At 42.4% G+C, this 25308-nt stretch overlaps 1 long non-coding RNA gene across 2 annotated transcripts in view; it reads right to left on the bottom strand.

The window, feature by feature from the left end:
• LOC108901223 (uncharacterized) overlaps positions 1-25308 on the bottom strand; it is a 101714-nt gene that overhangs the window by 48685 nt on the left and 27721 nt on the right. For both annotated transcript variants that reach the window (XR_007813679.1, XR_001963863.2), the window contains one exon: positions 1459-1552. This is a non-coding gene — a long non-coding RNA (uncharacterized LOC108901223). The remainder of the gene's footprint in view (positions 1-1458; positions 1553-25308) is intronic.

The raw sequence follows: 25308 nt of genomic DNA, 5'->3' as shown, positions 1-25308 counted from the left end.
CTATAGCTGACAGTGACAATAGCCATACTGTGGATGCTAAACAGCCTATTGTGAAGTCTGGGAGGCAGAACTACAAGTTCACATTGAGAAAAACATAGCCTTCCTGCTAGCATTGTGACGGTTGATTTAAGTTAGCCATATTAATGAAGTCAAGTGTAACTGGACAGGGCTGACTCCAGCTTCCATATCCTCTCTTAATTACCTGGCTTTGTCTCGGCATGCTTGTCCTTAATCTGACCTAATGTGGCTAATAACTGAACTTGAAAACAATCAAAGCAGCAATTAGCAAGAACAGCTCAGAAATGATGAATTTTCAAATTAATGCAGCAAACATGTTTGCTGCCTTTCATTTGAACAGGGTGTTTTCAAATGGCATTGCTGGTCTTACAGCTCAAGGATCCGATAGAAAGAGAGAGAGAGAGAGAGAGAGAGAAGAGAAAGAAAAAGAAGAAAGAAGAAAAAAATAAAGAAAGAAAGAAAGAAAGAAAATTATTTTCACTGAAATCATATAAAACAGTGAAGGCTTTTATAGGCTTTTCCTTTGCAATAAAATTTAATTTCAACAGAATGAAATGAAAATATCACATCAAAGGTCATGGTTGAATATAGATTCTTATCATCCCATATTCTCTGAATAACATAGCAGCACTTTGTTATACTGACCAAACCATTTTAAAGAACAGAAACAGTTTTTCCCTTTACCTTTTCTTTTTTTTTCCCCTATTCTAACATAAATATGTCTTCAAGGAGGTCTTGTTTAAGCCTGTAAATTCCTTGAAAGTGGATGAAATTAGGATCTGCCTATTCCGGTTACAGTCCCGGCATGGTACTGACAAAAACAGATGAGTGTTTCTCCTGAGGGAGAGGACTGTGGGTATGGAACCAGTTAGCACTGCCTGTTATTGCAGCTGATCATAAAAGGCTATGTGCATGGGAATTCCACTGTAAAAACTGGGAAAATGTTTGTTCCTATAAAAACATGTTAATGCAAAACAGTTAGGTGAAAGACTAAACTTAACCACAGTTAATAAGGTCATAAAACAGGAACATTTAATTGTCCGCAGTGCGTTGATTAATGTAATGCTTGTCTAAACATTTGCTGCTTGAAAAAATAAGAGCGTTTATTCAGATACACTAAAAACAGATTTACGTAGAAGATTTCTTGTGAGGTTTAGAAGAAACATAAAATCCATTTTCTATTATTATTAAAACAACAGTTTAGTCAAAAATTATCTTTAGCAACATGCTGAAACGAGTTTACAAAAAGAGGACTGCATTTTCTCAGACATTGTAGCTTTAGAGTTTGATTGAAGTGTTAAATATGTAATATGTCTTAAATTCAATCAGTTACCGAAAACCTCCATCAAAAAGCTTTTTTTTTTCCTTTTAAATTTGCTTTGCCTTAAACAAAACTAAAGTCTGACTGTGTGCACACTGGACCGCAGAGCAAATCCTTACCGATGTTTGATTGAATTCAGGCACCTCCTCTCTCTGGCCCCCAGTGCTGCCCCAATCCACCAATGGGGTGCAGGCAAGCGGATTAGCAGGAATCCTGAGAGGAAGTTTAAACAAGAGGAAACATTAAGTTTGAAATAAAACACAGGAAGCAGGGTTAACTACAACTCCTCCCCGTCAGTGCCAGTGGCAGGGCTATTTTTTGCCCAATTATCCTTGGTTAACGGGATTAATTACTCTAACTTCTCTTTCTTTTCTTCCCCTCCAAGCAAACGGGCAATAAATCCTTCTCCGTGCTACACAGTCTGAGAAGGCCGCTCTAATTAGCATAACAAGTTACAAAATCATTACGGCCTTAAAGTGCTCGAAGAGAAAACAACATCAGAAGAGCACAGGATGCAGGATGGGATTTAGGAGGGCTATTTAATTGAATAAAAATGTTTAGTGAGGTGGGAAGAGGGGGTAAACCCAGCAGTGGTGATGCGAGGGGAGGGCAGGGATGCAGACTGAGGGCCTGACTCCACAGGGCTGACCCTGGTATGTCTGATGTACAAACACATACGCGCACAAAAAACAGATGATAAACAGGACTCAGCTGTATCAGTAACACACCAGCTACCACAATTATGTATGATTAGTAAAGCAATTCAAGCAAAGAAAAGGGATTTTTGTAAATAATTTGGCTTCACTTCATCACTTGAAGAGGTTAGGCTTGTATAAACTCATCATTTTCTGAAGATTAGGGCAATGTCTGCAGATCTGCGGCACAGAAAATCCTTTGCAGTTATGGGACTGTTTGCTCACCATCCATCCACCCTGTGCCAAAACCCACACCGCAGAGACTAAGGGCAAAAACAGCCGTTTTCTAGCCAACCTGTTTAGCATGAGTCCCACCCAGTCGTCTGCTTTCACTAACCTGTCCTGACAAGTACCCAGATTAACGTAATCTTATATCAGTGCAGAGGAGCAGAAGAGAGCAGATGGACCCCCTGTGACCCCCTCCACCCCCCACCCTCCGCCACCCCTGCCCCCCTCAACCCCCCCACCCCCACCCTCCCTCCACACAACACTAGCACACTCACACACGCACACAGACATAAGCAGCAAACTCTCTCACTCACAAACACACGCGCTCAAACACACACATCTCAGACTTAGCTGCGGAGTGCTTAGCATGCAAAAACCTGGGCCCCAGCCACAGCAATTAATGTTCTCCCAGCAAATTGCCACAGCTTTGGATGATGCTGTTAGGGGAATGTTACCCTGTATCTTCATATGCTGTGCCTCAGCGAACACCGACGGTCCTGCTGGTGTGTGAGAGCACCAGTGCGGTCATTTTAACATAAGAAAAATTCATTCACTGGCAAATGAAATAAATAAATAAATAAATATATTAATGGACAAGTAATTGAATAAGAGACTGAACAAGAGACTGCAGGCTGGGGAATTGATTTTGGTATTTCTAACACTTGTCATCTGCCATGTCGAAGTGAGCTTATCTTTTTACAGTTTCCATGGTAAATCTCAACAACTTTGCTAAACTGAACAGATGGGCTTGCTAATTAGCAGCGCTCAGGCTGTAAGTTTGTTTATAAAGAGAGAAAGGGTTCCAGACATCTTGACACATTTTATTAACATATCATACCTTAAAGCTATGCTTCTTGATACCCACCAGACTCTTTAGCTAAATGCACACACACACACACGCAGAGGCATGCGCTTTCACACATGCACATACACTCTTATATAAACATGCCCATGTGCGTCAGTGCACACACATACACTGTACACACCAGGGAAACAATAAAAGTCAGCCTTGCGAAACGGAACACCCTGTATGTACGCTCATGAATATGCACAATTAACCTGTGTGTGTGTGTGTGTGTGTGTGTGTGTATGTGTGCATGTCTTTACGGAAGTGTAACGGCACATTTTGCACATGAGTGTGTGCGCACTGTATAAATATGTGTGTACGTGAGAGATGGTGTTTGTTTATGAGGGTGACACTGTGTGTGTGTGTGTGTGTGTGTGTCGTGCATCCATGTCCTTGCTAGGGCAGTGGCATGCCTCTCTCTCAGCCAGGCCCCCTCCTAAATTCGCCCCCCTGTGGTTTTGTCAGCTTTCACTATTGTGTGTCAGGACACCGACACTAGATGATGTCCCAAGCAGACAGGGACAGTGAGCTCCCAGAGGGGCTTGGAGTATTCAGCAGCGGGATGGGACGGACCACAGCTCCGTCGGTGCCATGTAAGCCTCCTGCCGGGCCCCACTTAGGACAGGGGCCACATTACGGCATCCACCCACTACGCTGATGCAACGAGATGTGAAAAACAGTGTCACAGAGAGACAATGACAGAGGGAGAGGGCATAATAGAGAGAGATTCAGAGATGGAGAAAAAAAATCCATCACCAGTGCCTGATGATACAGCTCATATCGCTGTTAAAATTTCTTTCCTCTTTTCGACGCACACTTGGCCACAGACATACCATGGCCCAGTGTTTCGGCAGGCACATATTGCCATGGTGATCCTGGTTAAGAGGCTTACATTCGGCCCATGCTGATGGTTGCTGGGGGACACTCCCATTGCCATGGTGATGGCTACCGGGAGGACACTCACATTGCCATGGTGATGATGGCAGGAGCCAGGCATGCCAACCAATGAGATGATGGATAGATGCCATGCAGGAGGCGAAGAGAAAACGTGACTAGAATGCCCACTTGTCATGTCTACTGTCAAGGAGACTTCATAAATTGTATCTTCACATTCAACTACAACAAGCAGCTTTCCTACAAACAGACACACTTGTGCTTTCACAATGGTTAGAATAAAACAAATATATATTTTTTAAGAACCAGGGTTATGATATTTTAATCTGTAAAAACACCGAACAAACAATGGGGCTATTCTAAAGACTACAAAAGAAAATAGTGCAGATTATAGATTTAAGATTGCAGATGATATTAATTATGGATAGGAAACATGCAAAGAAGGAGCTTCAAAGTCAAAGCATGTCGGAATTCAAAATACATTGGAGAAAAACACAGATTCAGTCACTGTTGGTACAAGATTGAAGCTTATTTGTGTCAGCCTTTATGTGTGAAATACGCATACCACCTAATTCTACATTCCATCAGTAACAATAACAATAGAGCAGCAGCAAAGGTGATGGCAATCTGGTGGTTTAGCTCCAGATAACAGCTCAAGCCATTTTTTCCTGCCTCCCAGTAGAGGGAGGCTGGGGCTGGGTTGAGGGCCAGTGGGACAGCTCTGGGAATCAAGGGACTGAGACTGCCTGAAGGCATGGCCCAGGTCCAAATCTGGCCCAGCGTAAACGACTACCAAGAGTTGTTGTGCGTTTGTCTGTGTGAATATGTGGAACAGAGGAGATTGGGTGGAGTGGAGGGGGGCTTTGCTGGACTGAATGCATCCTGTACATTTCAGACCCTAACACACATATGCACATGTGTACACACATCTCTCAGATTAACTTGTCTTCTCTTTCGTACGAGACGTTTTTTTTTTTTTCTCCGGGATGGAGGGTCCTGCATGCCTAAAAATGCTGATCCGCCACAAAGCAACAGGCCAGCACCTAAAAGGTCAACCACAACAGGCCACAGAAATATCTCATCCAGCTTTGCTACTAATACTTTAAACCAGATCAAATACATACACACACAAGAATGCACAGATCACCACATGTTGCTTGTCTTTTCTGTGTCATGAGATGCTGTGAATCTCTCAGCCAATAAGAATCAGCACTGAGTGTTATCACTGACCCTCAGGCAATGGGACTTTAAAAAACCCACACTGACTGGACAAACCGTGTGTGTCTGTGTGTACGCTCATGTATTGACAACCAGACCCCGAAGCCTGGGGGGGGGGGTGCTGTACCTTTGACTTCCTTCATTTTGCTAAGTTGACAGTTCAGCTAAGATAAAAGACTTATCTTTCTCCCTGAGAAAGTGGCACACAATACGCCAGAGAAAGAAAGTGTTTAAAACGCATTGAGGAGAGTGTCATGTCTACAAATCTGTCTCTGCATGGGCAGGAGCACCTGCAGTATACTATCTGATATGCCAGAGAAACACCCTTTTCGCTCCCAGACCCGGGTACACAATAACACAACCACACAAACACATTAGCTGAAGTAACAAATGGAGAGAATGTATTTTGTATTTTTTTCAACATGTTATGCAAAATAATCCATATATTGTAAATACATGGCTGCACATCATTGTATAACTCAACTGCTGAAACAGTGTGCCTCTTATGCTTCAGTTCCGTGACCTGCGCTCTCCAGGTGTAACCAAAACACACTATAAACATCAAGGGGATGCAGCATGACGAACACCACATCAGCTTGGGTGCAATAAAACCATTCAGCACAAATGTAATAATGATTTCCCTCATCTCAGCCGCATGGAAATTCAATTGAACGCAGCAACTGTCCAACAGTATGGGATCCAATATAACAGCTAGTAGAAAAATTAGCTCTAAAGTAAACGATCATGTATATGCATCATGTAAAAGCAATATGTGGTTAAAAAAAAAAAAAGATAACACACTTATGATGCCTCAAAAGAAAATCATATAACCTATTTGAAGTTTAGTTTATTTTTCCATCTGTAGCAACAAAGATTAAATGAACTGAAAAGTCAAAAAAGTGTTTGGGAGGCTGCAGTGTTGTGTCAGCTGCTGAACAGTGATACATTCACCAGCTCTTCTCAGAAACTCATACCGGAAAAGATATAAATACATAAAATGACAGAACATGAACATCTATATTAACAGGCTAATTTTTAATCTGATGAAGTGCACTGAGCTGTGGCAAAACGGGAGAGACATTATGTTGTATTAGTAATTCTTTTGTGAGTTTGTTTATTCTCTCCTCGCACCAAACCTCAGGGAGCCTTACGTGTGGATTACACCTTAAAAGACATCCCCAAACTGGCCCAGCCCCTGAGGAGACCAATAGAGAGCTGTGTTACCAAAGTCCCCGCAGAGACAACAAGCCATGTGAAGTGTGAAACCCCTTGCCAACACGGATTTAAGATTTCTGAAACGCACATCAGTAAGAATGGAAATATTCAGTGCGAAAGAAGAGAACGAAGGGAGAGAGAGAAAGAATGGACAGACTGCTGCTTGACAAATATTGTGAGACGTGGTGGAGGGGTGGTGGTGTTTTCATTGCTGACATCAACATAAATTTTCCTGGCGCGGCTCTCCTTGCCCAGCATGGGCTCAGCACTGGGAAACTGGAGAGGAAATTCTCTGAGCCGCTAGGGAGTGGAATCAAAGAGCCGTGGCTCCGAGACCTCTGACACACTGAACTCCTCGCTGACCCCACGATTCTCTTTTGCTCTCTTTCTCTCTCACACACACACAGTTACATGCACAAACACACACATAACAGACACGTAGACATTTGCTCACATACACATACTAAGATTGAGAGTCCGATGGGCACGAACAACACTGCACATATGCACCACTTTCAAGACCATAACTTTGTGTCTTTAAATGTCTGATCTATCTGAAAGTAAGTGTATCTATTTCCGTCTTCTGGTAAGTAGTGTTTGTCCCTGTGTGGCTCTGGCCTGCAATCCGAACTGTGAGGCATTCAGTGGTGGACCAAAGGTTCAGTGAGCCCTGTCAAAAAAAACCTCATTAGAATTGGACACACACACACACACACACACAGATGTGTGTGTGTCACACTGAGCACGTGCAAACATGTGCAGCTTGAGTTAATGATGATGTAATTAGCCCTGATATCCTTGAAATGTCAGGTTCCAGGAAGTGGGGATATGCTTCATGTCATGTGTAGCATTTGAGTGTGAATGTGCGCATGTGTGAGCACACTATGCCTTCAGATTTGGCAAAGACTGTACAATGAACTTGATGGCCACTCTATTCTATGCCACAGTTAGTAGGCTTTCCAGCCCAGCTCCTCCAAAAAGGAGCACATGCACAATGATGCCATAATGAGGAACTCTTCCGCGCCGTCACACAACCGCACAATCTGACCACTTTAGCAGGTGTGGTAGGCAACTGCTATACCAAAGGCATTTTCGAGAAGTAGATTGCTGTGTATGTGTGTGTGTGTGTGTGTGTGTGTGTGTTAGTGTGTGTCATACTTGGGGTGAGTCTTTACTTTGGTTCCATGCCTGGATCCAAGGACCATTCATGATTGGGTACCAGGTGAAAGAGGGTGCAGCTGGCTAGACTTGAATGAATGGTCTTCCCTCTGACCCCTGTGCGTGGGGGCAGGTGGGTGAGTGCAAGTGCATGTGCATTTGTGTGTGCATGTATAGATAGAAGGTCCGGGGTGTGGGAGGGTGTGATGAGTGGACAAAGCGACTTTCAGATGCCACCACAAAAACACATCATCAATTTGAGAGGAAGGGTACAGAGGTGAAGGGGGTGGGAAAGGGGGTTTACAACACTGCTCAAGCATGGCAACTTGTTCAAATCTCCTTTTTTTTTAATGTGTGGAACAGTCTCACCCCACCACCCTCTCAATGGGACACAAAACTCTCAGGGGGTGAAGAGAGTTTTAGTCCCAATGCACTATTCTGTAACTGATGTCAAAGAAATATTAGCATTTAGTAATTGTGAAGCAGTGATCTTAGAGTTCTGATTGATTAGATAAACAGATGATGTTCAAACCAGAGAGGCAACAAGGTCCCCAATCAGAGCTCAGAACAGACGCTGGGGCCCACCGAGGTCTGTCAAAGTGTTCAGGCGGTTTTAATCCACTCTGCTGGAAGTCTCCCCTGTAGGCGTGCGTATGTGTGTGCATGTGTGAATGTCTGGAACGGTGGGCATGATAAGCCACAACAAGATAAAAGACGGCTTGAACAATGATGTCATAGATTTCCACAGATTTCCTGGGAGGTCGGTGAAGTCAGACCTGAATGAAGCAGAGGCCCCCATCACGCTCCGGCCATCCGCCTTCCCTCCGTTGTAATAGCATGACCACGACAGCTACAGGATTAGCCGGCGCAATAGGTTTGAAGCTTATACTTATCCATCAGCATCATACTCGGAGTTCCCAAGTGTTAGCCTGCTCTCCCTGCTTCAGCCTATCTTTTTGATCCTTACTTCTCTATATCAGTAAACACTTGTTCTCTCCTTCCATCGAGGGGGGGAAGAGGAGAGTGACTAGAGGACTCCAAATAATGCAATTAAACACTGACCGCAGGGTTCAGTGCTGCTTATCAATACACCCAGCAGGGGAGCAAAGACCAGCTCAAACCAGGACTTCAGCTGTCTACTCTATAGAGACAGGCCTTTTATTAGACTGCTGCTGTATCCTCAGTGTCTCAAAACTCATCTCTCCTCAGCACACTGAAAATGAGGCTGCATGTAAAACACAGGCCTAAAAACAAGCAAAAGAAAGAAAGAAAGAAAAGCTAATTGTGAAATGCTGGCTAGCACATTATCTGTAGGTGTGGTGTAGGGGCCGTCCTCCCCTGCTCAGTGGTGAGGACAGGTGTGCTGTTCAACACGTTTCTCCCCTCTCTGCTCTGTTTCACTGTCAGCACAGCTGACCTCCACAGGAGGCTTGTCTGAAGCAGAGCCAGATTGAGAGCTAGCACACCAGCCTGGGAGCCCACAGAGCACATGAACCAGGCCTGAACCAGGCCTCTGCCGCGCAGTGGAGCTCCCAGCCCCGCCTATCCCTGCCACCCCTCGGTCAGCCAATGACAAACGCTGGGCCTCTCCCTGGTTCTATGGTTCCCCCAACCTGGACACCAGGCACCTAGAGGATAAACCCACTCATACATAATAAACACTGGCCCCAGGGCCCGGCGTGTGATCTCATCATGCATGTGTCCTCTGTAGAAAGAAATGTGACAGACTGTGAGGAAGTGTGTGTCGGGGAAGGTGGCATGTGTGGAGAGCTGCAAGGGTGCCAAACAGAGTGGTACACAACAGCAGCATGAACCCACTCCTGCCCAGTGTGCGATGCTCTGCTGGCCCTCCCCTCATCTGCATAATGAAAATTTGCACCGATAAGGATGGTTAAACTGACACAAGGCCTAATCAGGGGGAATGACTGTCTTTGGACCACCGGGATCCACTGGTAGAAGAAGCTGTGGGAAGATGAGGAGACAGATGAGTTGCAGAGCCAAGGGGGCAGGGCAAACATTGGCAAGAATCTGGACTTTCACATACACACCCAAATATGCAAAATATAAAAGGGAGGATTGAGTAATTGATAAAAGAGAGATTCTTTTTCACTACAAAGCCTGACTGGATTGATGAGCGATTCTAAACAAACAGAGCTAGGGAGTTTAGTGAACAGAGCCAAGCACTTAGGGAACATGAAAAGCAGCAAAGCCCTGGTGAGATGGTCCGGCTGTTTCATTGCTCTTCAGGCTGAGGAATCAATGGGAGCAGGGAGAGAGGGCATTCCTGGACGACTGACTAACTGACACACACAGAGTGGGGAGGATCATGCAGAAGAAGGGACAGAGAGAAGAATCATCATGTAGAAAGGGCTTTAAACTATTTTTGAATTGCACTATGTAACACACATTTTGTTCCTGAATAGTATATGTTATTTCGTAATTACTTAGTTAAAGTATAGAAAAAGGCTATTATTCCCTAATAATGACATTTAGAAATTAAAATATTTTCTATGTGAAAACAGGCAAATTAGCACATTTTTATTTACATGAGGTCTGAGTAAAACAACATATGAATGAAGATTTAGGAGTACTTATACTTAAGTTATACTAAAATGAACAAAAATGTTTACAAGTGACTAGTTTTTCGAAATTTGCAACTGTAATGTGAATCACTTTCACCAAAGCTTCAACCAGTTCTACATAAGTTTTGGCCTTGTGATTGCCCAAGTAGCCCTTGAACCACTGTCTCAAACCTCCTTTTCCTTCCTAATGAGCTTCATTAATGACCTTTTCAAAAATAAAGTTCAAAGAGAAAAAGCAACTGGGAAATACCTCTTTCTTCTCAGAAACTAGAAAAAGTAACAATTTTGTCAAATGGCATTATCATCGCCATCTTTTTCTTCAATGAATTGCTGGTTTTCCAGTAGAGCAAGGATGATTTGTGTGACAGAGCATTCTAGTTAATTCCAGACCATCCCATGCAGACCAGGGTGGGCCTCTGAGAGGGAAAATAAGCAGTGGTTCGACAGCAGTCCTCTGCTATCTGCAGCTGGACACATGAACTATTGAGACAGGTGGACAGCATATGGACCACAAACACACACACTAATGGACTGGCAGTGTTATCCAAATACATGATTGTGAGGTAGACACATGAAAAGCTCTTACTGATATAAGATCTTAAGTTACTAAACATCTTAAGCCCTAACAAGGAATACACAGAAGCTACAATTCAATTTAGCTTAAACACATAATTGCACCAATAACTGGTAATGAAACAAATACAGTCAAATACAGGTAACCCACTTTTTTCTGTAATATCATTTCTGTGCAGAGCTAGCTTACTGTAGCAGACACACAAAGCTTAGAATACACTGTATATCAGCCAAAGCAATTAGCCAAACAGGGGCTCACAGAGGTGGGCTTTGATCACAGAACTGTGAAATATTTATGAAGAGATGTGATACATGAAATGAGCTCTGAGAATGAGTATCTGTGGGGGTCCGAAGGAGCTCCCCTTAGAGGGACCTTCAGGGAAGGACAACTGTTTTAACACACAGTGGGTTACAGTGGGCCCAATTCCAATTCAAAATGAAGGGCAGGAGGGACTGGGCAGGCCTAAAATGGCGGCCTAGTTTCGAGGGAGAGTGTGGGAGATGGGGAGATAATCCGTGGTTTGGAACAGGAGTGGAGGCAGCCATGGTGCTGGTACGAGCCACATTGGTGGGACGCTGAGCTGTGTTCTCAGCTGACATGCTCAGTTCCACTTGGTTCCACTCAGACAGAAGCCAGGAGTTTTAACACACTCAAGCATGCACTAATTAAAAATCTACATTCTGCATCATAGCTGCAGCAATCAATATTCTTGATTAACTCATCTATACATCACTACAGCACATAATGGACTAAGCCAGTCAGGAAAATGAACTATTTTCACTTTTAATTATTATGTTCCTTCCAAGTGATAATTTGAAAAAATACTATTTACTTCTAATTCAGACTCGGTCAGTGTCAATTATTCCTACTGCCTCTATCATCAAAATTAAATTACAACTCATCTTGTAGAAGGTGTGGTGTAAATGATATACATTTCACCTGTGATTTATGTTAACCAGGTTGGTAGAGTGCTGCACGTCTCACTGCTCCTCTTCCTAATTAATTCACCCTGAGAGACTTGAACAAGGGAATAGGTCTATCCTCTAGCCTTGGTAATAATCAAACTGCCCCCTGGAATATTTTCACACTTCAGCATAGTGGGGAACTTGGGATTCTTGATGCAGAACCCGCTTCTTTAGGAAGTGCTAATTTGATAACATTCTGATATCAGAGGGGAGAAAAGCTTATTAATAATTCTTGTGACTTTTGCTGTAAGTAGGAAAAAAAAATCTAAATTCCAGCAGTATTATTCACGTAAAGTTTATGTTGTAATGCAATTGTTGAACAAAGAATTTATTTAACATGGTATGTAAAAAGAAAACAGACTTTTCAGAATGTAGGTTTGATTTTCTGTGCCAACTGAGAGATGATAAAGAAAAATATTTTTAGCTGTTTTCCTGCTTTTTGACTTTTCAGTGTGGACATGCTATTTTATATGGGTGAGCTGAAAACGTCAGAAGTAGAGAGAGAGACAACTTTTTCATATACAAACAACATACTCAGATTAAGACGAATGCTGCAACACACAGTGCTGGATTAAAAGACTAAAAGTCACTAATCTGAATGGAGGGTGAACGACAGACAGTAATCGACTGGTACGCCTTTGTAGCTATTGGATACACTGGGCATCAGGGCTCTGGCCAAAGTAATGGAGCAGGTTGTGTGAGTGGAATTACAAAAATAGGAAAAATATGTAAAAAAAAAAAAAGAACAACTAATTTGTGTGTTGGCTAGACAAGACACTCTATAAACAATCATGAAGGTGCAGAAGAGCAAAAACACATTTCAGGATTACAGCTGTGATGCAGTTTTGTTGGTTGCCAGCAAAATGAAGAGGCAGATAAAGACATTCAGCTGTAACTGTGTTGACATTTTCAGTATGACCTGACTTTTTTATGACATAAAAATGTATGTGGATGTTGCAAACTGTGTGGCCTCAGCCCTCTCTCCTTCTATCTCTCCTGTTGTTAGCTCAGCCTGAGCTGAGGGCCCCAGCCCAGGCTTACCCCTGCCCCTGGCCAGACCAGCTGTCCCTGAAGCGAGCCTGAAGCACTTCTTTGCTGTTTGTTGAGAGAAAGTAGAAAGGAGAACCTTGAACATGACCCTCCAAAGGGCTTTTACTCCCGGTTCACGCAACACTGTTCACGCAAACTCCCTCCTTTATGTCCCACTCTTTATTTAACCCTGACTATTTGCTGAGTTTCTGCTAAAAAATCCAATTAGGTTAATTTGAAACAGTCCTGGTGAGAGAACTTTATCCTTTTGGTGCAGAGATAACTAACCTAATTAAGACTAGAACTCTACCTCTGTCCTCTTTGAGTCTGGAAATTAAGACAAGAAAAAGAAAACTTGTCAGAGATTAGAGTTGAGATTAGATAGCTAAAGCAAACACTGGAGAGGAGACTTCATCTTTAAATGCCCTTAAATAGTTTGGTGCTCTTTCAACACCAGATTTTCACAGTCACCAACTGTGCTGAAGGGAGAGCAATGAATGTGATATAATAATGCAAAATAATAAGAACAAGGATGAATGTAAAACAACATTTTGCAGCGGAGAAGAGAAGAGAGTGATGTGATTAGACCACCTGTGAAAGTAGACCATGATTGATTGTGTTTTTATAGTAACCCTTTAAAGGTGCTGGAACATGTGAAGCAACATTGGGGTTGTTCTGTTCAGCTGAATGAACCACACACACACATACACACACACACACACACACACACAGAGTAAACACAAACAACAGGCCTGCTGAGTTTAGTTTACTCCTATCAGCTGGCTCTGACCAACCACGCAGACCACCCCGACTCCTCAACTCCTCACTCTCATATTGGGACAGGAAGGGGTGGGGGTGGGGGGATTTGGATGACGGGGGGATGGGTGGAGGGTTTGAAGGGGGCCCTCCACCAAATTAAAACCCAATCAATGTGAATCTCTCTCGGCTCGGTCAAAGCCCCTTTCCAGCTAAAGCCTGTTTTCCCTGAGCCCCCTCCTCATCACCCTTTTCCAGTCAGCCGCAATGTCACCCGCCCCCCACCCCCTCCCCAGCACACATACCCAATTCAATGCCCTCCACACCCTCCCCCTGACCCACACTTACCCAGCACTGTCACATAGCACTGACTTTAGGCACTGGCCTCTATTTCTCTACTCCGCACTAGGCAAAGTAACCCGCAGCAGACTCACCTCAGAATTACAACACGGTGGGGATTAATCCCTGAACAAAGACATGCAAAAACCAACCTGATTATAATAATTTAGAGGGGTTTCTTAGTATCTGTAGACAGCATTGGGATGTGTAAGGCTGCGCAGGCAGGCAGGCAGGCACCAACACCCCCCACACCCCACCCCTTTTTTTCATTTGCAACCACTGCATCAGCTGTACAGCTCTGTATTTCAGCACACAATTTAAAATAAAACATATGAATATAAGACTTTCACCTTTGTGTGTTTACATCCACAGTAGGTGAACTGATTCATTGCCCTTTTTTTAACCTTCAGGCGAATGCATAATAATAAAAAAAAAAGGCCACATTTCCTAAACTGTTAATCTGAGGTGAATGTAAACAGATTGAATTAAAGCTAAAAGGACACTCTCAAAGCTCATTTTCTCAAGTCAAACAACACTGTCCTGTCCTAATATTTACAGGCTGCACTGTACAATTATGCACTCACAAGCATGCTTTCAATCTCACACACACACACACACATGCACACACATACATGCCACCTGCTGAAGTAGAGATGGAGAGAGTCCTCTCTGGCTGAAGCCTAACAGTGGGGAACAATTAAACCAAAGACACGCCTTTGATCACTTGGTCATGTGAACATGACAGGTGACCATATGGCTGACAAAATGTAAATGACAACCAGTGCTTAAAACTCTCTGGAAGTATACTGCAACAAGAAATGAAAACAGAAAATGACGTAGAGATGCCTTTTAATGACTTTTACTAAAAACATCCCATTCAGTGCTGGATTTTCCATGCCTTAAGTGTTACCCAGGTTCATTTTCAAATAGTGAAAATGACTTTGATTTTGCTGTTTTTATTCTCATTCAGTTTTGCAAAATTGTCTTCTATGTGAATTGTGGAAACCATCCCGAGTGGTGTGTACGTGTGTGTGTGTGTAGACAAACACACAAAGAATGCTCACACTAATGTAAAGACAAAAAACACACAAGATCATTAGACTTTTATAGCGGGATGGGCAGACAAGAAAGAAAGCAGGCTGAGTAACAGTCAGCCACCACAAACAATCGCTAGCAGATGCTGGAGCTGTTGTTACCGAGCAGCACAGGGGTGAGAGAATGGAAGGTGAGGTCACATACATATTTGTGGCAGGATGCAGCAGAATAGACCTACTGTGTAGTGTGATGGGATAGAGAGCTGGGTAACATGTGCGCGTTTGCTGGCACATGCAAACGAGCACGCAAACTCCCCTTGCGTGCAGGCACACACAGAGCTCTGAGAGTGATAGAAGGTCCAGAGGCAGTTTCCATCTAGTAGCAGCAGGGGGAGCAGCTCTACTATTGTTCCGACTGGATCCAGGCCCAGGGCACTGGGCTGGGGGAGTGTGTGTTCAAAAACTGTTATGTGTCAAGAAGGTGTTTGTACTTGTAAACATGCATGTTCAGGGGGAGAAAGGAGCGATGGGTGCTGGAATACAATAATAACACATTGCACAGTGACTGTCTGATATTGTTTCCTTGACTGTCCTTCCCTGTCTGTTAGGCACTTTTTTACAGCACCTGGAATTTGGATAAAAGCAGCACAAAGAAGTGCAAAAATCATAATCTAGAGAGATGTTTTTCTTGGGTAGCAATATCTAGAAAAAGTAAAGATGAGAAATGGACAGTAAACTGAATACAAATGTAAGCATGCCTTGGAGGACAGGGCTGGCAGGATTCTGTCTTTTATGTTTACAATAAAATCTCCTGAAAAGACCAAAACCAACAATGATGTTGTCCTGAGATCTGGTATTGCCTGTTGGGCTGAAGCTTTTGTGCTACAGAACCCCACAGTTGTCCAAAATGGTCGAAAACACATTATTTCTCCATTACAATGAACATGGCCAATAAAGTTGTTCTGAATTACTCTGTAACTCACTTTTGATCTCAAGAGTAGCTCCCTGTTGGGCTGATGTCAGGGAGCATGCTCAGAGGTACAGTTCTGTGTTTACAGAGTGGAGAGGAATAAATTACACTGGCTCTGTTCATTGTAGTGATGGAATATGTCACCCAGTGCAACTGCATGCCTCATTCATGTGTTTATAACAGTCTCTGGATGACAGTGGACGTCTTTGTTACAAAAGCATAAACTCATGTATTCATAAGGCTTTCCTAATGACTATATTTTCATGATATTATATTCATTGTTGGCCCAGTCTTTACATATAACTTTTCAATGATCATTAAATGATGCTAGCCTTATCCTTTAAAGAAACATGTAAACATTGATGAATGTAAACACAAATGCTAACAATATGAAAATTATTCAGTTGCATTTAGATGTCTGTGATTTCTGCTGCCACCAACTAATTGTTTTCATTGAGACTGTTGAGTACTAAAGCAGACTAAAGTATTTCCAAAAAATAACTTTTAATCAAATTTGTGGATTATCCAGAGTAATGAGGGCACTGTTTCTGAAAATATTTGTTGCTGCTGAATTTTAGTAACTTTTTTAATGCTGTGAGCACCACGAACTAAAGTCCATTCATTAGAGTAGAAGCTGAAAACACAAAGACAGATATTTCAAAACCTGCTCAAATGAAATTAAAATGATTTGCATAGGGGTAAATTTCTGTTGCTATTTTGTAATTTTAGTCAAACAAAATCCCTTAATAAATTATGCACTGTCCTGCAACACAATACAGAATTTGAATAGTGAAAGAATGGAAAACTGAACATACTGTATTTAGAGATTGAACAGTGTTGCCACAAGAGGACTTTGCCCATTGTGTGTCTCTTTGTGTTGTTAACAGACGGCCTGTGAAAGATATCTACTTGTGTTTGATTACGCTAATTCCTGTTTGTGTATGTGTGTGTGTGTCTCACACTGCCATCGCTGGTTTGTGTGCTTGTAGTCTTTGTACCTCCTTCACAGTTGTGTGAAGACACTCATGGTTAATGGCTGTTAACAGCACAAGTGTTAAAGCATCCAAATGTGGACAATTAAAGAGCCGCTCTGCCAGAAAAGACGGATGGCTGCTGTTGGTACAGAGAAGAGAGAGCTTTTATTCAATGGCTCACACTTTCTTTTCTTATGCAATGTCTCAAGCTGAAAATAGAGTTTAACAGGCCACTTCACCTCAAGGACTGTTGCTCAGCTTACTAACGACACTCACATATGCATATGTGCACAAAGAAGCACACACATGCAGCCACTATCGGACATTTCAATACAAATTGAAAAGGTTGAAAATTTGTGAGTGTTTTCTGTATTCTGTTTTTAAAGAATATGTTTAGAGTATGCACTATTTTTCAAAATAAAAGATCTTCATTCCACTAAGTATCCACTTGCACTATCTGCTTACTTGTTGAAGGTTGAAGGCACTAGACAGACACCAGTTGGAGAAAATAGCTTGAGTGAAGAATAGATGGCAGATGACATCACATAGAGTCTGACTGAAACATGCACAGTCCCATCAATCTCCTCTTTCATTTCTACCATCGCTCTCTCCTCCCTGCTGAACAACAGACCTGAGTCATTTGCCACTGGCCCCTCTGTATGCGTGTTTGTGTGTGTGTCCTTTTACCTCCAACAGGACCCATCACCTTGTCCACTACAGCAAACCCGAGCCGGGCTGACCTTGGCTTTTCCATCAACCATTAATTCTGAGTTTTTCTGTCTATCTTTTCCTCAAAGCCTTCATCTCTCAACATTGTCTCCCACGGTTTGAGTTGTGTATGTACATTTGTGTGCGAGCGAGTGTGTGTATGTGTGTGTGGTCTCCCATGGTTAGGGGAGCGTGCATGTGTCAGGTCCAGTGAAGGTGACACCTTATGCCTCGTGCCGAGATAATGAAGGCTTTAACTTTACAACTCAAGCATATCAGATTGCAGCACCACAGTCTCTCAGACACGCGCCCACAACATGAGTGATCTGAATGGGTCGCCACCCTCCATTTCATGTGCACTGAGCAGTGTGCACTGTAAAATCTGCCAAAAGGCCTCATCATCATAACCATCGCTTATTTCAGAGTGGGATTCAGGAGAGGGTTTAGTGAGACATATCACAGTACACATGCTTGCACGGAAACACACACATGCACACCCTTCAAGGAGGGCAGGTGAGGGGTTGCATACTGTTTACCAACTGTTATGGCAGCCGGAGGCAGGGGGAAAAAACCAGCCCTGTGTGCATAACCTCAGAACATGTGAGAGTCAATATGTCAAAAATCATTCACGTATCTCACAACTGGGCTAATGTGGTAAAGAAGAAAAAAAAAACATCCCTCCTAAATTCCCTCACTGCCTCTCTTCTATGCTTTCTCCTCAACTCACCTTTCCTCCCCCTTTCATTCAGGAAGGGTTCTTTCCATAATAAAAGGAACCTGTGGAACTAATCCTTGCAAATCTCCTGTGCTTTCTGTCCTATACCTCCAGGCAACACAGCACACTGAAATCCCCCATTTGCATGCCTAAACTGCACTAACTGTGAATAAACCCTTTTAGCTGCTAATGTAATAACATCTCCATTTCAGGAAAGGAGCAGGGGGTTAGCCAGCCCTCAGAGATTCAAGCAAACTCGCCCCTCTCCCTCCTCTCGCCTACCCTCTCTCTTTTCCTCTCTCATCCCTTCTCCTCTGCAGTACAATAGGCCTAGCATACAGATGCATCGAGCAGCCCGCCTTATCAGCCACATCTAGTTAGGGTCAGCTTTGGAAATGGAAGTGGAGTCCTGATTACAAGCAGATAAGCAAGGACACACACAAACACACACTCACAAGCAGCCCACCAGCCTCACTTCACCATGGCTAATTGTGCATCAGAGGATTAGAAGTGATATTGAACATGACTTTAATTTTGATGCGTCTCTTTCCTTTTGTTAACAACAGCTGGAAGATAAGAAGTGATTGATATTTCTACTCATTTTATCTTGGTCAAAAATCCTCTTAAAGTGATATCTTAATTGAAGCTCTGTTATTCTGATCATATCCACAAGCCAGTACGCAAATAAATAAAATAAATCTTGAGTGCGACAATGAATTTGGGAAAGAGAAAATCACTCATAGTGTTTCATGCTACTTTACAGAGTCTAATTGGCCACTACCGCTCTCCATTCCTTTGCAACAGTAACCCACAGAACCCCATCACTGCTTTTCATCTCTAACTGAATTACATTAACACTGCTAAGTATTACAGAGGCCACAAAACACGCTTGCTTTACCACACGCAGATAAACTTGCACACAGACACGTAGAGTTACGTGGCAGTATTTTCCGCAGTCATATCAAGATGAGGGTCAGAATACATTACAAGCTCTCGTTTCTCTGCCTCAGAGCAGACAGCGAGAGATGCCAAGATTATCACTTTAATTGTCCAATTACATGGAATATAGTTGTTCCACCCCTCCCTGAATCAGGTACTCCTCCCCAAATTCAGTTTTTTGGAAAGATCAGGTATGGTTGTTGCAATGATTTTTTTTTTTTTTCTGCGAATTAGGGTTTGAACGGGAGACATTGCTCACGTTTCCCCTCTGAGAGCTGGTGTTCACTACCTCACAGAGTTCACATGAATAATATTAACATCAAAGAGAATTTCTTGGAACCCATCTGATCAAGCTGTATCATACATCGCTGTGACATGCCTATAACACATCCCTCCCTCCTCTCTCTCTCTCTCTCTCTTTCCTCTCATCTCTCTCTCCCACACACACACACACACACGCTGTATATACTGACACGCCTAACATACATTGGTATTCTCCTAGAGTAAGGGGGAGATCCAGTTACTTCAAAGGAGCCATTTCCACTACTACTACTACTACTACTACTAACTGATACAACACTGATAAGACATCAATGCTGAATGAAAGTGCCGCTGCCTTGCTGCACTCAAGAGTCTCATGCACACAGTACCGGCAAAATTGAGCAATATAACCTATATGTTAAAACATCGATCACACAAATTGTTTGTAGCAAATGTATTCTGCTGACCCATTTTCTTTCCATTCATCCAGCTGAGCATTTTTACCCTTCGTATTCAAATTCACTGGCAGGAGCCTCACAACAGCACCCACTCTTGATGCACCTGCTTCTAAACACTTAGGTGCAACAATACACACAGTGTAATGTGCATATCTGTACATATATACTGTACACAAATCCACACAGATGGAAACACATCTTGGTGGTATACAACAAGAGTGATGATGGAAAAAATGATTTTTCTTGACGTTTGATGACTAAATAAATAAACACACGCTACATGCAGAAGCGGGATGAGAAAACACTGTGGGGGGAACAGCTTGCAGCTCTGCCACTCATCCAACCAACCAACCAACCAAATGCCAGGCAAGCCCCGAAAAAACACACATGAAAAAGACAAACTTATTGAGGTCTCTATTTCCATGGCAACACAGAATAGTTTTGATGATGTTCCTTCCCAGTCGGCAGGCAGGGCTTGGCCGAATCACGGCACAGATTGGTGCTCCGTGGCTTGTTACTAAGGGCGGGTTTAAAACGTGTGGAGAGAGAGAGACAGAGAGAGAGAGAGAGAAAAGAGAGAGGCGCAGATGGTTGGAAGAATTGCCACTTTGAAGAAAACCCCAACCCACACTCACAACTGGGTTCTGCAATATTGATTTGAATGGATGGAAGGGAAGAAAACCTAGTGGCCTATGAATAAGTAAGTAATGGATAATATGGGCTAAATCAAAAGGCATTCAAACTGAATAGGATATGCTTTCTCAATGATGCAGTGGTCCAGTGCGTCTTTCTCTCTACATGAGGGCACAAGTATGGCACTGAGCAGTACTGTCAAGCCTCCTCATGTCATGTCTGTAATATCCTCCAACTAAAAAGCATAGAATAGAGACAGAAGAGCAAAAGAGAAAATCAAAAAGATCAAAAATCTTTGCTGAATGAATCTCAATCTCATTTAAATGAACTAAACCTCTTTGCTCAATTTTTGTAAAATATTAATCATTATTTTACATCAGAAATACCAGTGATATGTATTAAAAATGGGACTTTGATGGACAGAACCACTAACCACTAATGTGAGTATCACAGAGCTCACGCCACTACTACAACTTATTAGACTGCTGCATTGACTGCTGGCTATTTTGTCTGGCTTTTAAAATCTTAATTACAAATTTCTTCACAACACTTGAGAGGCCCCAGTTCTTTTTGGATAAACAACACACAATCATCAGGGGTTTTAATTTACCCAGCAGGAGAAGTTGTGCTAAATACCATCTATTTGAAAAGAGAAACTCCCCTGAAACTTCTACATCTCTCTCCCTCTCTTTCTAGAATTTCACTCCTCTCTTTTTTTTTTTCCCCTCTGAAGACAGCCGCACTATATGAACTGCAGGAAACAGCATAAGAACGCAGGGCCCTGCCAGGCTGTGGCTAGCTGTGATTCGTGTTCAACATGACGACACTGCTGTTTAGACAGACACAGCTGAAGACACCAGGTTGATAGCGTGGCATCATTTACACAAGCACAAGGTCCCGCGCACTGTCCCTCTGTTATCTACCCTTCCCTCACCCTTTCTGATGCACCCCCTCCCCCTATTCACTTCGACCCCACAACCCTAAATCCCCCTAGCACACGGCGACATGGCAGACAGTCAGCCACGCAGACAGGTGACTGTAAACAATTAATCAACATGGTGACACCTCTACATCTGCCAGGCCCAACATGGGGAGGGGAGCTGTCAGCTAGCAAAACAAAGCAGCCCTCAACACATGTACCGGTCTAACACACACACACACACACACAATCACGGTGGTGAGCAGCTCAGTAGCAGTAGTAGATATAAAATATTTACCCAACACACTGGAGAGGCAGTGACATGACATATAGCTTAACACAACTGATTTCTTTCAACACCACTGTTTCACGGCCATGTCATCAAACATGTGGAGTTGGGGAAACGCTTGTGTTAAGCTGTGTTCAAGTCACAGAAGTGATTTCCAATAATTTTCTACACAGTTACCATCCACAGACAAACATTAGCAGTTTTTTTTTTTCATCTTATTGCAGTTGACAAACTGAAAGTAATTCTATGATGATCCGTTAAAGGGTCTGTCTGAGTATAATTTTTGTTTAAGATATGTAAACCATTGACAATAAAAATAAATTCAAGTAACATCTTTTTCCAGCATAAAGTGCCCTCTTAAATCATTATGAAATAATGATTGTTGATCTTAAATATAACCTTCTGACCAAAGCTGGCAGTCACTTCTGTTAAGCTGATCAATCTGCAGTTTATTCTTGGAAAATTTTCATTCTCAAAGCTTTTTTCATGTACACCTCAGTGCTTTCAAATTCACTTTGGGGAGTTTTTGAAAAGCTCAGTTTTGGTGGCACATCATGAAATGCTTTCAGTTTTTAATTGATCCAACACGTGGATGTGGTCTGTTATCTCATACAATTGCTTCCCAGTGTCGAGGATGTTTTTCTCAATCCGCCACCATTGTCTTAATCCACCACCACCACCCCCCCCTTACCCTGAAATCATCCTGCAGGCCAGAGAGCAGAGCTGAGTGGCATATTCATATGAATGAGTGGAGCTAACAGGTGATGAATGTCAGAGCCGCTGGAGCCCTATTGTCACTAGGGACAAGGACAATATGAGGGGGGAGATGGAGAGGTCAGCACTGGGATGTCTGCTGCTAAAGTTTAAGCCATATGACTTGTGTCATCCATCAGCATTGGCACATTAAAATAGGGCAACAGCTCCCCAGGCTATGATGAATTCATTTATGAGAACATGTGTAAAACTGCTTTTCAAACTGACTTTACACACGTAAGAATGTCTCCAATAATGGGATTTTACAAGACCTTTAAAAGACATATTTTGATGATATTTATGGCTCATAGTTGGTGATATGTTGCTGGATATATTATTTTAGTTGAATCTTGTTGACACAAAGATGCAAAAGGGTAGAGTGTGCCTATGTACAAACACTCCCGGGGATTCTAATAACAATGCTGAGGTCCCGGGGAGCCACTGAGCTGCTAGAGCTGTCAGGCCTTTTGTTTCAAGGGGCCACTCATTACATTACAATGCCAAAGATAAGAATACTTCAGGGGGTACGGAAGGCCACGGAGGAAGAAGGATTGTTCCTCACTCCATGCGCACCTCTCTGTTTTTGCAAACCTGCTACACAGCCTTCTGAGATGTTCTGAGTTTTAAAAAAAGGATTAATGCTCACAATAAGAAGATGTAGGCAAATGGTACTGCTCACCTGGTGTGGGGAGTAAGGGAGGAGAAAAGAAGAGGAGGAGATTGAGGAGGGGGAAAAAAAATTCAGGTTTAGATTAACCTGCCATTTCCGCAAAGGTAATCATTAAGCTGCCAGTGGGAAACTTGTGGGATGAGAGTGGAGAGCAGAACACAAAGCTCTTATTTGATTTTGTTTGGTCTTTACAGAATGGCTATTAGTTTGAGGGGGAGGTGAAATGTACAGTGGGGGAGGTGTTTACGATGGTTTTGGCTTTTTTTGGGGAGGGTGTTCATGTTTGACTGTCTGCATCTCACACATCAAATTGAAGTAAAATGTAACATGTGACACACATGACAGAAAGCTGAGGTAGGTGAGAATTGGGAACCGAAGGGAAGGCTTCCCTGGGGTATATCTGTGTGAGTGTGTGTTTATATATATATATATATATATATATATATATACTGTGTGTACATATACTGCATGTATGTGGAATGCTTACAGTGTTGCAGATTCAACACTCTAGGAGATTGCAACATTCATTTTGTGGTGGAGGGGCATTAAGGAGGGAATCATAAAAACACTGCTCTTGTAATTATTTCAATAAAATAAATCAGGTATAACACATATAAGGCTCTGTGTGACTATTTCAGGATACACAGTCTATCTCACATTCTCCATGGAGACAAGGGTACATGAAGTAAGGAGTCCAAGATTATCTGCTGCAGGTACCTTAGCTGTCAGAGGTGAAAAGCTAATCACCTGGCTATGATATTGATGAATGGTAAGCGTGTCTTCTTCCATTTTTGGCAACTCTGCTGATGACAACCCTATCTCATAGAAAGGACATTTCAAATTCTACTAATTTGTTTTGGCAAATACAATTTGACTGGAATATAGTATCTGCTTGGTTTATGTTCAGTGGCACAGCAGTGTACAGCATGCAGTTCATCACGAGGTGGTCGGAATGAATGGGGGGTCAGATAAAGAGCCAACCTCTGATAACAGAGGCTGGGTTTAAGGCCACATATAGACATGCTTAGGCAACAAAAGCACTAGTTAAGGTTAGTAAGAGACTGTTGATTTGGTTCATCGGTTAATACACTAAAAAGATGTCTCACTTTTGATTAGTATTTCGAATTTGGGTAGGACATACATTTCTCTCAAAAATAGTTCCTGTTCAAGTTATAAGGTTGCTGATGGAGAGAACAGATCAACGTGATAGAATGTGCAGAAAATGAAATAGTCTAGGTTGGAAACTTATGTTAGAATGCAAACAAACTTAAAGCATGGTTATGCATACATGTAATAAGTGTATATTGAGATAAATACTATCAACAATCTAAACCGGCATCAGCAGTCCATGCTGACTAGTCACTCAGGTCCCCACATGGTATCTCTGCTACCTTGTGATATAAAGACTATACACATAGCCACTATGCTGCAACCCTTAACGCAGAAGGATGAATCAAGCTTAAGTTGACCATTGATTAACCACATGTCTTCACCTTTAACCTCTCCATCATTATGAAAATAAAATTATCACACCACAAATGCAAAGCTGGTCCTGTGAGTTTAATTTGTTCATTTGATCTAAGTTGAGGTACATGGAAATGTAGCAAACTGACAGCAGATCAGTGATTAAAACACTGTGGTCATTAAGGTCTAGAAGACTAGTCTGTAATGACAGAGGGTGAAGAAACTAGCTTAGTGATCCCACTCACTCAGAAAAACCTCCTGACTACACTTTCATCACCTCACTGCATCTTTCTGTCTGTGGTCTTTTAATGTTCCACAAATGCCACCAAGACCATCGTTTAAGCAAAGATTAAAAGATGACCATGGGTTTTACAAATGTTTGATACTCTTTTTGTCTTGCATCTGTTTACATGGCTCAGTATGTGAGCCCTCTCTTGGCTGGAGTAAAACAGGCAAAATGTACAGGAATGTTAAAAACACGATATATATAAGTATTTCGTTTTTTATGACTGAATTTGCTAAATTGTCAGTTTCATTATTTTACAATATATAATGACCCCTTGACCACACATTTCATTTCCAGTGCAAAACCAATTCCCCTTCACTATTCACTCTCACTAATGTGGAAAATGTTGTGATTCTAGACATGAACATACAGTACATATGTTAAGGTTGCATCTCT

This window comes from Lates calcarifer, linkage group LG1, assembly GCF_001640805.2.
Source record: "Lates calcarifer isolate ASB-BC8 linkage group LG1, TLL_Latcal_v3, whole genome shotgun sequence".
Classification (NCBI taxonomy): Eukaryota; Metazoa; Chordata; class Actinopteri; family Centropomidae; genus Lates; species Lates calcarifer.
Note: the sequence above shows the minus strand (reverse complement) of the source record. Positions and strands in the feature narration are given on the sequence as shown.